Here is a 12,214-nt window from a genome sequence, read left to right as displayed (position 1 = left end):
GGTTTAATAATGCTTAAAGATACTCACATTTTGGATTTATAATGCTGAAAGAAATTATTCTTTATTCTTTGGCACCAAGGAACACAATTTTCCACAGTATTCGCTCGATTCTTAATCATCTACCTGCGATGTGTGTTAAAATGACCGTTTGACATGTATCAACTCGCGATATCTCCACTCTACATGAATTTCTGGCTATGCAACCTTGATGTATAGTCAAGTTAGGTGTCACTACCATTGCAGCTCTTGCCGCTTGCGGATGTGTTTCATTGTGGCTGAGTTATTGCTTATAAAAATTGCGGGGTGGGTCATCTTGACCCTATGTCGCAAATTGAAGAAAAAATCACTAAAATATTATTTATTTTTACAGTAAATAAAGATTTGACATATTAATAAATTCTCAGAAATGTAGAGAAATGAATTATAATTCATATTTCCTCCGTACGTGCACAGGAATTGAAATAATGACATCTTCATTATTTTTTTCATCTTTTTCATTTTGTTTCCATTTTATTTTATTTTTAAATTTGATTTTTTTCCCTCGAATTTGGCGCCCCATTAATTTGGCATCCTAGGCAACCACCTAGTTCGCCTATATGGACGGGCCGCCCCTGCCTAACAGCTGTAGGCTTAATTGAAAGCAGCTTAAGAAGTGTTCCTGTCTTTAACATTCAGATGCCCAACTCCCAATGGGATCCAAACCCCAAATAAATCCATTTTACCCTGTATAAGCTTTATAAACTCATAAATTGTTTGCCCTCTATAACACTGATAGAGAGATATGCACAGCTGATTGCCGCCCCCCCCCCCAGTATTATTACATACTCTGGGTTAATTAATAAGTAAAAAGTGGTTTTATTAAATATAGAAAGTAGGATTTAAGTGGTTCCAAGTAGTAACAGACAGAACAAAGTGAATCACCGAGTAAAATAAAATGTGCAAGTCTAAGCCTAATACAGTAATAAAACTGAATACAGATAAAACCTCACCCTCAGAGGTGTTCCAATAAGCTTCCTTTTACAGACTAGTCTCCTTCTAATCTGGGTCCAGCAATCACTCACACCCCCTGTAGTTACTGTCCTTTGTTCCAGTTTCTTTCAGGTATCCTTGGGGGTGGAGAGGCTATCTCTTGAGCCAGCTGAAGACAAACTGGAGGGGTCTCCCAGGGGTTTAAATAGACTTTCTCTTGTGGGTGGAGACCCCCTCCTCTCTCCTAGGCAAAGTTCAGCTCCAAGATGGAGTTTTGGGGTCACATGGGCAAGTCACATGTCCATGCATGACTCAGAACTTACAGGTAGCAGCCTGGTTCACATGCTGCCTTGAATGTCCTCAAGTAGACTTCTTATGTGGATTGGAGCCTTCCAAGATCCATTGTCCATTAAGTGCTTCTTGATTGGGCACTTAACTTGCACATTCCTGTCTCATACATCTCCCTCCCGTACGTGCACGGGAATTGAAATAATGACATCTTCGGTATTTTATTTGTATTTTTTTCATCTTGTTCATTTTTTTTTCATTTTTTGGGGGATTAGGGCTATCAATTAATCACAGTTAACTCACACAATTAACTCAAAAAAATTAAGCATGGTTTAAAAAATTAATCGTGATTAATCACAGTTTTAATTGTACTGTTAAGCAATAGAATACCAATTGAAATGTATTAAATATTTTGGATGTTTTTCTACATTTTCAAATATACTGATTTTAATTACAACACAGAATATAAAATGCACAGTGCTCACTTTAGATCAGGGCTGGGCAAACTTTTTGGCCTGAGGGCCACATCTGGGTATGGAAATTGTATGGCGGGCCATGAATGCTTACAAAATTGGGAGTTGGGGTACGGGAGGGGGTGAGGGCTCCATAGGGTGACCAGATGACACAACTGAACTATCGGGATGCGGGGAGTGGGGGAGGAAAAAAACGGCGGCGGAGAAAAAAAAAAAAAAAGCCGGAGCACCCTCCCCCACACACCTCACCTCCACCTCCCCCCATGCAATCCTGTCAGAGTGGTGGCCCCGGAGTTGGGGGAGCAGGGGCTTTCACAGTCAGGGTCCGAGGCAAGGCTTTCGCAGCCCCGCTCACACCTGACCTGTCCTTCCACGCGGGTTCAAGCTCCAGCCATGCACTGGGGAATGGAGCACAGCAGCAGCGGAGGCTCTGTGCGATTTTACAGCGCACGCTGCACGGGGCCCGAGAGCTTGCATGCACCGAGCTGGCTTATGCCCGCTCGGGTCCCGACCGCTTCCGCCTCAGGGCCAGGGCGCACATGGCGGAGGTGAAGCCCCGAGGAACCGGAGTCCCCACGCGGGCAGCTGCTGCTCCCCCACCCCCACCTATGGGCGCGTAGGGAGCCGTTTCCTCAGGCCGGACCCGGGGCTGACCCCCTGCAGGTACCGCCCCACCCTCATGCCTGCGCTCAGGCCAGGGCCAGGCCGGACTCACTCTGCTGTCCCCGGGCCTCCTCCCTCCAGCGCTTGCCTGGGAGGGAGGAGGAATGCGGTGTGCTTGGGGAAGAGGCGGGGATTTGGGGAGGGCGCCAATGGGGCAGTGAGGGCCAGGGCAGGGATTTGGGGAGCTATCCAATGGGGGGGGGGCGGAGTCGGGGCGGGCGGGGGACACGAGCCGGAGCGGAGGGCAAACATTGCTTGTTTGTCCAGTGTCCTGATCAAACGGGACACGGGACAAACAAGCAAATATCGGGACAGTCCCGACAAAATCGGGACGTCTGGTCACCCTAGGGCTCTAGCTGGGGATGTGGGGTCTTGGGTGGGGCCAGAAATGAGGAGTTCAGGGTGCAGGAGGTGCTCCAGGCTGGGACCGAGGAGTTTAGAGGGCGGGAGGGGGATCAGGCTGGGGCAGGGGGTTGGGGTGCAGGAGGGGGCCAGAGGTGCAGGCTCTGAGCAGTGCTTACCTCAAGCAGCGGAAGTGCAGCCAGACTGCTCTGCGTGCTGCCCTGTCCGCACGCGTCGCCCCTGCAACTCCCATTGGCCATGGTTCCCGGCCAATGGGAGCTGCAGGTTCAGCGCTTGGGGCAGGACCAGTGTGCGGCACCCCCTGGCTGCCCCTATTCATAGAAGCGGAGCTGGGACATGCCACTGCTTCTGGGAGCCATGCAGAGCAGGGCAAGCCCCAGACCCCGCTCGCTGGCTGGAGCTCAAGGGCTGGATTAAAATGTCTGAGCAGTTGGCTGAACAACTAGGACTGAGTGAACTTGTAGGCTATAAAGTTTTACATTGTTTTATTTTTGAATGCAGTTATTTTTTTGTACATAATTCTACATTTGTAAGTTCAACTTTCATGATAAAGAGATTGCACTACAGTACTTGTAATGGGGGAACTGAAAAATACTGTTTCTTTTATTTTTTACAGTGCAAATATTTGTAATAAAAAATAATATAAAGTGAGCACTGTGCACTTTGTATTCTGTTCTGTTTCCTTGCTTGTTCCTGGGTATTGGCTCAAGCTTGACCCTTGGCTCCAGTTCCTGGCAATTGACTTTGGCTAGACCCATGGCTCTGGCCCCGGCTATTGACTCCAGTTTGATCTCCTCCAGCCCAACCATCTATGTCTCTAACCTCTGCACCTGACCACTCATGCTCTGGTCCCTGACAGCAGGGCCATCCCTAGCCATTTTGGTGCCCTATGCAGCCCCCCCGCAGGGTGTGTGTGTGGGGCCCCAGGCGTCCATGGAGGAGGGAGCTGGCCCCAGGCCTCCACAGGGGGACAGGAGCAGGCTTGGGGGGCAGGGGGGAAACCACCCCACAGCACTCACCAGCAGAGCGGAGCGAGTTCGGGCTGGGTCGCTCCACTTCCTGCCACCCCGTGAGTGCAAGGCAGGCCCAACCTGGCACTCACGGGGCGGCGAGAAGTGGAGCGACCCAGCCCCAGCCCGCTCCACTCTGCTCCCCTTGCTCCCAGCCTTGAGGCTTGGGGGGCAAGGGGAAAACCGCCCCCAGCACTCACTGGTGGAGAGGAGCGAGCTGGGGCCTGGTCGCTCCACTTCCCGCCACCTGGTGTGTGCAGGGCAGGCCCAACCCCTGCTGCAGTCCTCAGAGGAGTGGGGGCGGGGCTGGGGCAGAGACTTTGGGGAAGGGGTGGAGTGGGGGTGGGGCTGGGCCGGAGCCCCAAATTGGTGTCCCAAATTTCCTGGTGCCCTACGCAGCTGCATACTTTGTGTATGGGTAGGGACAGCCCTGCCTGACAGCATTGGAAAGATTCATATTCTGACAGCATCCCTGCCTACAATACCTATGTTATTTCCAGAAGTGATACGCTTCATGGCCATGGAAATATTTTACCTAGAAGAGAAACACTTCTTTGGAGAAAAACAAAGAGGACAGGGTAATTTACTAAAAGTGCTCACACTGCTACTTTTCTCCATAATATATCAGGTTATGTTGCATCACTTCAACTCAGCCTTCCAGATGTGCAGTTCCTTGTCACACCCAGAGATTTGTTCACCCACCACAATTATTTTTAAAAACCCACTTACCAGGCAGTGCCATCTAATTATTTTACCTGTCTCAATACTTATGTAGGCCTCATCACTGCAGTTGCTGAGCACTGGCTGATAAAAAGAAAGTAATGAGGGTATTGCAAGTACCAGGGATTTATCACTGTCGCTAGTATATTTACATTTCCCATCTCAGTTTTTTCCTTATCCACCTCCAAATGTTTTACCTACTTCCCACCTCTTTTTCCTTCCATTACCACAGCTAGCAGCCTGCAGAGCATTGGTCATGAGAAGTATTTTTATTAAATGTATGACATTTTTTGTCTCTGTTTCTCCTTTTCTTTGGTTTTGAAAACCTTTCAGAATGAAGTTCATGTTCATGAAAGATGCTGGACTGACAGCTCTGCTACTATAACTCCTCTATGCACTCTACAGAAGTCCATCTATTGAGCAGGCAGACACAGTTTAAGCTTCCGCACATTACCCTTCCAATGTACCTGTCTGACTAAGAGGGTAGGTCAGTCTCCATTCCTGTCTAATTCTTTGCCTTTCTGCTGAGACTTCTAGTAAGGGAGCCGGAAGGTGCTTTCTGAGATAGGTTGATCTGTTCACTAGGCACCCGAACCTGAAAGGTTCTAATTACGTTCCACGCCCACTGACTCCATAGGAGTTGAAGGTGCTTAGCACCTGATAGAAGCAGGTTTTAGGAACTAGACTGACACCACTAACTCATTTCACAGTAGAGCTGATTGAATAATGAAGAACAGATTTACAAATATATGTGAATAAATGAGACAACATTTTGTCCTGCTGCTATTTGTGGGTTCACATTATTCATTACTTGCATATATTCAGATAATTGCTTGTTTCAAATCCAAAAGTTTTCAGGAATTTTAGCACAAATTATTAGTTTGAAAATTCATACTACAAGTGTATTCCTGGCTCTGTCATTCATTAGCCTCCTGTTTTAAAGATTCAGTCATCCAATCAGGGTGCAGAAATAATGCCATGTGACTTTTATGATCACTAGAAGTTATGACTGAGAAGGCATTTACGTGATAAAGCACCCATATTTTTGACATACTCAGCTTTCCGTTGGAAGGGTGTAGGAACTAAAGGGTGCATCAGATGGGAAAGCCCCAATGTTTTCAATAGACTGGCCACTTTGCACAACACGGCAACCTGATAAGTCCTGATATGAACACATATGACTGCCAGAGGGAAGCGAGTTGGAAGTTGGCCACAGAGACCTACTGAGATCATGAGCACAGAAAAGAGGAATGAGGAGGGCCTGTTAGGATCATGATGAAAGAGAAAGTAGAAGAAGACTGTCTATAAAGAAGAAGGGTTGGAACGTACTGTTCCTCTTCGATGAGTGTGCTATTTGGTTTTATGGCTGAGTACAACCCTCACAGACAAATCCCCTGCATAATACAATTGTCTGCACAGACCAGACCAAACCAAACCGTTAGGTGGCTCTTTTACTCTAAGCTTGTGACGAGAATGTATTTTGCATCCTTTGTTTAATGCTTTAAGATCAATTACAGTAAAACTTTTTGGGTCTCTCTTATTTGTTTTCCTTCCCAGCGAAGAAGGGAATTTTCCAAACAGACATTTAAAAAACAGCTCAAATTTCATATATTTTCATTGACAGGTCTGTTTTCTATTATTTCAACTATTCCCTATGCCCACAAGGTTGGCAATAACTTATTGTCCTTAGAATACACTATTAATGTACATATGCAAAATGGCACACTGATTGTACATCAAAACTTGCTATGTCCATCATTTCCAATTAAAATGGAATATTTAGAAATACAGCTGGCTCAAATATTTTCCTAGGACAAAATTTAAGATGTCAAAACAAAATTCCCCAGTGTTATTTCTATATGGGTTTCCGCCATAGTTCTAATAGGCCTCATAGAATGCCCTACTAACAGGGGGAAAAAGGTGGACAAAATCCAAACTGCATCAAAGAGGCAGCTAGCAGCTCTGTTTTTTGGCGGGAGCTATTCTTGAACAGTGACTGATATTAGTTCTGACTTATATGGCAGTGAAGTGGATAATTGATCACAGGAGTCTAAGATGAGACCATCAAGTTCACTACATCTTCTTACCTGGGGAACATCTGGATTTAAGCTGACAAAGACAGAAGGGCAGTGCAGGAACCTACTGTAACACTCCACTAAATATCCCAACCAAATAGTCATATGTGCCATAGCACAAGAGGGAGATTGAAGAAGAAAAATGCATTGACAAGAGATTAAATGCTAACAATTGAAATTTAGTGAAGATTTTAAAGTGTTGCGCAAAGAGAGGGTAGAAGTCATGACCTCCCGGCAATGCAGGGGATGCAGTTGGCCCCACTGTTGTGCAGGAATGTAAAGGGGGCGGGAGGGTCCTTATGCCTTTCCCCGCACTTGTACACTCAGGGTCCGATCCAGTGACACCAAAGCAGAGTGACACTGATTTCAACAGTCTTTGGATGAGCCTTTTACAGAGCAGCAGGGGAACTATCTGGCCCTACAGCTTTTTCAGTGGGTGTATTAAAATAATTACACATAGGTGAGAGAAACCCAGTGATGACTTGATAGGAGATGGACTGATGGACAAGGAGCTGCTCGTGTGCCTGTTATATCCAGTCCACTAATGAAGAAGAGTAGGGCAAAGTGGTTGTAAAGAAATTATAAAAAAGCCTGCAGAGACTTTTGAGGCTTCTCGCCTTGCAAATCTCAGCATGGATGATTGGGACCTTGCTGTAACTTCTGCCTCAAAAACTCTACCCTCCCTCAGGACTCAGTCGGTTGGCAAGAGAGTGGAGGAAGATGGGACACATTTCCACTCTGCCCTACCATTGGTTGATCCACACATTCAGGGAAGCACCTACTGCCAGACCACAGTGCAGGGGCATTACTGAATCTGCTTTTCGGTAGACAATCCACTTGTGACCCACTTGATCCAAACTGGCAGAGTGGGTGCATTGGGCTTTACAGGGATGCCCTGAGTCATATATATGCATATTAGTTCTCCAAAGGGTGATGTGAGGTCTCTACCGAGAGTCAGTAGCCCACTGGTTGTTATAATCATTGAAAAAATGTATGTAAGGGTAATATTTAAGGAGTTATAGATCTATACTGAATATTATGTTCTCAAAACCTTTAGAGCCGAGGCAGGTAACAAGGAGGTTCAGGCTGAGGGTAACAGACACTTATCTCCCTGTCTGGTCAGTGTGTGTATTGTCCACTTCACAGTAGGGGTCTATTTGACTACTGAGCCACAAGCTAATCAAGACTGTGAAATCTACAAGAGATGGCAAAATCCACAGGAAGGAGCAATCAGCAAGAGGGTGTCCACTTTATGAACAAAGATCAAAGGATTGTTTTGATATTCCTGGGGTAGCAAAAGAGACACCCAGGATCCTTTACCTAGGATACAAGTGGGCAGAATGTTTCATCTCATGTAGGAGGGATCACAGCCAGGCCCAGCTGTGCACACTTTGGGTGAGCTTTGCCCTACAAGACATGAAAGTGCCTAGTTAAATAAGTCTAGGTTCTAGAATGCATGTTATGATTTTATTGTATATGGAACCATTTGTTTCCAATACTTATACTTGCTATTGCTTGACCCTCTATTCTTTGTTAAATACACTTACATATGTCTATAGTGAAGTATAAGTGCTGTTTGGTAAGCAGAGCAGTGACTGAGGTGAAACTAGTAAGCTGGGCTGTACTGCTTCTCTAGGAGCAGTACATCTGTGAATACTGCGAGTGTCCAGTGGACAAGGGGCTGGACACTATGGAGAGAGAGAGAAGCTGAGGGGGCTCAAGGTTGGAGTGTGCCTGTTGCTACCTGTAAAGAGAGAGTGGGGCCTGCAGAGGCCTAGTGGGGAGGGCTGGTGTTGCCCGTGGCTGGTGGCATTGGGAAACTGACCCCCAGCAGGCACAGATAAGCCTTCCTCACACACAGGGAAGGTGGTAATGAAGTGCCTCACAACCCCCAGGACGTGTCACAACTCTACCTCACTGTGTTTGGCTCTGTGAAAATCCTAACACAAAACAAAAAAGTTTTGTGCCTCTCTCATATGGTATTGAAGATATATCCCCTTCAGAAGTCTGGGCATGTAATAATTTGTAATTGCAATACGTATTTGCATTATATCATGTCACGTATTTTGGCTTGATATTCATTAAACTGATGTTGGAGCAGCTGTTCAGAAACTGTCGGGAAGAAGTTGGCTCAATAAAAGATATTACCTCACCCACTCTGTGTCCCTGATACCCTGCGACCTACACGACTACAGGTACACTGCATACAACTTACATTGCCACATTCACTCCACACACTGCTCCAGGACATTCTCAAAGTCTTAATTTGTGACCAAGTCATTAAATAATTTAAAACAACGGAAATAAAGCTTAGACCTTGCATTTATTAAGACATCAAAACAGGCTACATAATATCTGATTTGTGTCTGTTCACAACAATAGTTTCCGTTCAGCATGCTAAATGTCAAATTCAAGTTATCCCATTTCATTAAAAACTGTGGGCTAGATCCGCTGCAGCTGTAAATCGGCATAGCTCCGCTGAAATCAAAACCGAAAGCTCTGGCCCTGTAATTTGAGAGCAATTTAGGATGTGAATACTACAAACTATTAAAAATATGGACATTAAAATAGTTTCCTCTTTCACTCTGTGCAGAAGGCAAATACAGTGTGATGCTCAGAGCAAATTCACTAAGAATAAAGGAACTTCTATACAATGAAAAGTTAGTGGTATGTTCATCAAACTAAGATTGCAAAGCATTGCATCTTCACTGCCCCGTCATCAGCCCAGACAGTGTTTTTAACTAGGATCTAACTTGCTGTTGAAACTGATACATAGATGACAATCCAGTAATTGAATTGTCTACCTTGAATGGTCTCTTACAATACATGCTAACTATATATGCAAAACAATCTGTTCAACTTTGCATTTTGCTGTGAGGCTGGGAGTTCCTTTCCCAGACCTGAGAAACAGCTCAGTGTGGCTCAAAAGCATGTCTCTCTCACCAACAGAGGTTGGTCCAATTAAAGATATCACCTCACCCACCTTGTCTCTCTACAAGTCAGTCATGATTTATGGAATGACGGTACAAAGGAGACTTGCATGCTTTGTAAGACATCTTGGGTCAAAAGCAGAGATAATTTACTCTGTAGGTGATCCATGGATTTTGGAGCTAGAAGGGGAGCATTATGATCTAGTCTGGCATCCGGCATAATACAGGCCATAGAACCTGCCCTTGTAATCTGGGCACAGAGCAAACATTGGATTCAGAAGATACAAATTGTATTCTTGAATATAAATAGGACTGCAAGGAATGTAAAGGAGTACCAGTAAATCAGTGCAAAGGCTATGATCTTTTAGATGATCTGTCTGTTCAGGTTTATGTCCATTTTCTACTGATCATTTTAAATGTTTTTTGTTTTAAAAGGAGCAGCTGTTTATAATTATAGCCATCAACCTTAAAGTGGTGTGACTATGTCCACCATAATCAATCAAAGCAAACATGTGACACAGGTACCGGTAACTAAAATCACACCACAAGTACAATTTCTTAAGCAATTCAAATGCAAAGTTACCATCATTATTAATTACAAGTTATTATGCTGCCTCTCTCTCCATGCTGTGGAAACATCTGTAAGGTCAGGGATTGGGGCAGTGGAGGGAAGATCATGTCATGAGAGTTCCTGAAGAAGCAACTTGCCATGGAGACGGGATTGGCCTAAAGCATTTGCGAGACATATTGGACCTCTTGCACAAATGCCCTAGCCTTCTACAGGTGACCCACGCTCCCGCTCATTTCCCCACTATTCTTGGGTCTCCTGGGGTTTGGAAGGCCAAGCTGTTTGCCAGCACTTTGCAGGGAAATCATCATGCTTTCCACAAGATAGGTAGCAGGAAACTGCAACTTGAAACTTGATGATTACTATACACTGGCTAGCATACATATATATATATATTATGCTGATAATACTACCCACCATCTATATTCCAAGCAATTAAGTACACATATTATTAAGCATGAACATAGCAGCTATATATCCCAAACAGGCTTGTACCTAATCCTGTTCACTTATACTAAGGATTCCATAACATCTTACATTAGCTGCAGTAAGCTTTGGCTTAACTAGATAGGAAAACTGTCAGGACATATATTGTTTCCTCATAGCAACAGAAAGGGTGTTACCCTCAAAAACCTATTTGTCCCAGCACAGATATATGAGGTATCCTCATGCCCTTAGTACCTGGAATGCATGTATCCAGAACAAAGGTAAGAGGGCATCATGACCTGGAATGCATGTGTTCAGAAAAAAAAAAAAATAGAGGCATACACCAGGGTATCAGAAACAAGCAAGGTAAAAAGCTGATTACTTGAATCCAATTTCGGGTGACGTACATAGTGCCTTTCACTGGGAAACAAGTAGGGATGTACCTTCACAGAGCACCTTCTGCGTAAGGTGAATGCACAGGACTGCTCTTTGGAGCCTGATATCTTATAGAACCTTTTTCCTGTATGACATTAATAACCTGACTTACGTTGGCTATTTGGTCTCTTGAGTATATTTCATAACAAACCAAAATGTGGTCAAGCAATTGATTATACAGTTTATCAAACTAATCATATTTCTTGGCCCAGTGCTTATTTTTCCTTATACAGGGATGAGCTAAACCTTTCTTTTTTAAGTTTCCTTCTCCGCCTTAGAAACTAGGAGGTTTCAGTGCCATTCAGTGCAGCAGGAAAGAGATTAACCCAATGCAGGAAAGCATGAGATAACAACAAACAACAGAAGAAAATATAGTGATCAAAATGTTAAAAAGGACATTTCTTAATTGACCATGAAAACAAAAATGGAGGAGCTGAACTGCAAGTGGCTGAGAGAGATTTTTAAGCAGAAGAATTTTGGGCATAGCTGGAACTGGAGCAATTGAGCTGTGAGGGAAAGGAGAAGTTCTATTCACAAATATTTTGAAAAGGGAAAATAGTGGTACACTTGCTGTAAAATGGGACTAAGAGGAGAGGTATGCGGTTTCTTGGCCTTGGGTCCCAGTTTATCCAGCTGAGAACTGAATTGCTGCCTCGTACAATGGAGTACCCAATCAAATATCCTGCAATTGTACTACATGTAGAAGATCACAGCCACTTAAAATGCAGCTCTACCATATAGTTTGTGTGTTGTAATTAGACTGCTCTGGTGAGTAACAGACAGTGAAAAGAAGAACAGGAGGACTTGTGGCACGAGATCAGGAAGAATATAGTCATATGTTGTAGTGATTGTTAACTTTGGGGATTCAATGTTGCGACAGATCATGACCACCGACATGAGAGATAATGGGAGCAAAATGATGTGCGAAGAAAAGCTGTTGCCATCTGTGTGTTGAGACAAGTTCCAGCTAGAAGACAAGAACAGAGAAATCATGCTGGAGAGGTGGCATCAATAGTCTTCAGGAAAAATTAATGAGTGGCAAAGAACTGCTTAGCTGTCTTAGCTTCCAGAAGGAAGCTATTAGACAGTGTACTGCTGAGAGTAGACTAGGCTGTTTATACATACATATCTGAATTGCATTTACACCAAGGCCTCGTTACACTTGCCAGAGACCTTGGTGTAAATGAGAATCAAGCCCTATAATTGATGGAGCCCACCCCCACCCCAATCACAGTCACCCTATTTCCTCCCCCCCAAGCCTGCACCTTAATCCAATCACAGGGAGGCAACCAGA

General features: G+C 44.6%; 1 protein-coding gene across 6 annotated transcripts in view; it reads right to left on the bottom strand.

Annotated features, from left to right (window-relative positions):
- Window positions 1-8,865: 8,865 nt before the first annotated feature.
- Window positions 8,866-12,214, bottom strand: part of UMODL1 (uromodulin like 1) — a 96,687-nt gene continuing 93,338 nt past the window's right edge. For all 6 annotated transcript variants that reach the window (XM_065577706.1, XM_065577737.1, XM_065577743.1 and 3 more), the window contains one exon: window positions 8,866-11,887. The gene's annotated coding sequence lies outside the window, so the exon portion shown is untranslated. The remainder of the gene's footprint in view (window positions 11,888-12,214) is intronic.

The sequence above is a fragment of the Chrysemys picta genome, chromosome 1 (assembly GCF_011386835.1).
Source record: "Chrysemys picta bellii isolate R12L10 chromosome 1, ASM1138683v2, whole genome shotgun sequence".
NCBI lineage: Eukaryota > Metazoa > Chordata > Testudines > Emydidae > Chrysemys > Chrysemys picta.
This window is presented reverse-complemented; position numbering and strand designations above follow the sequence as displayed.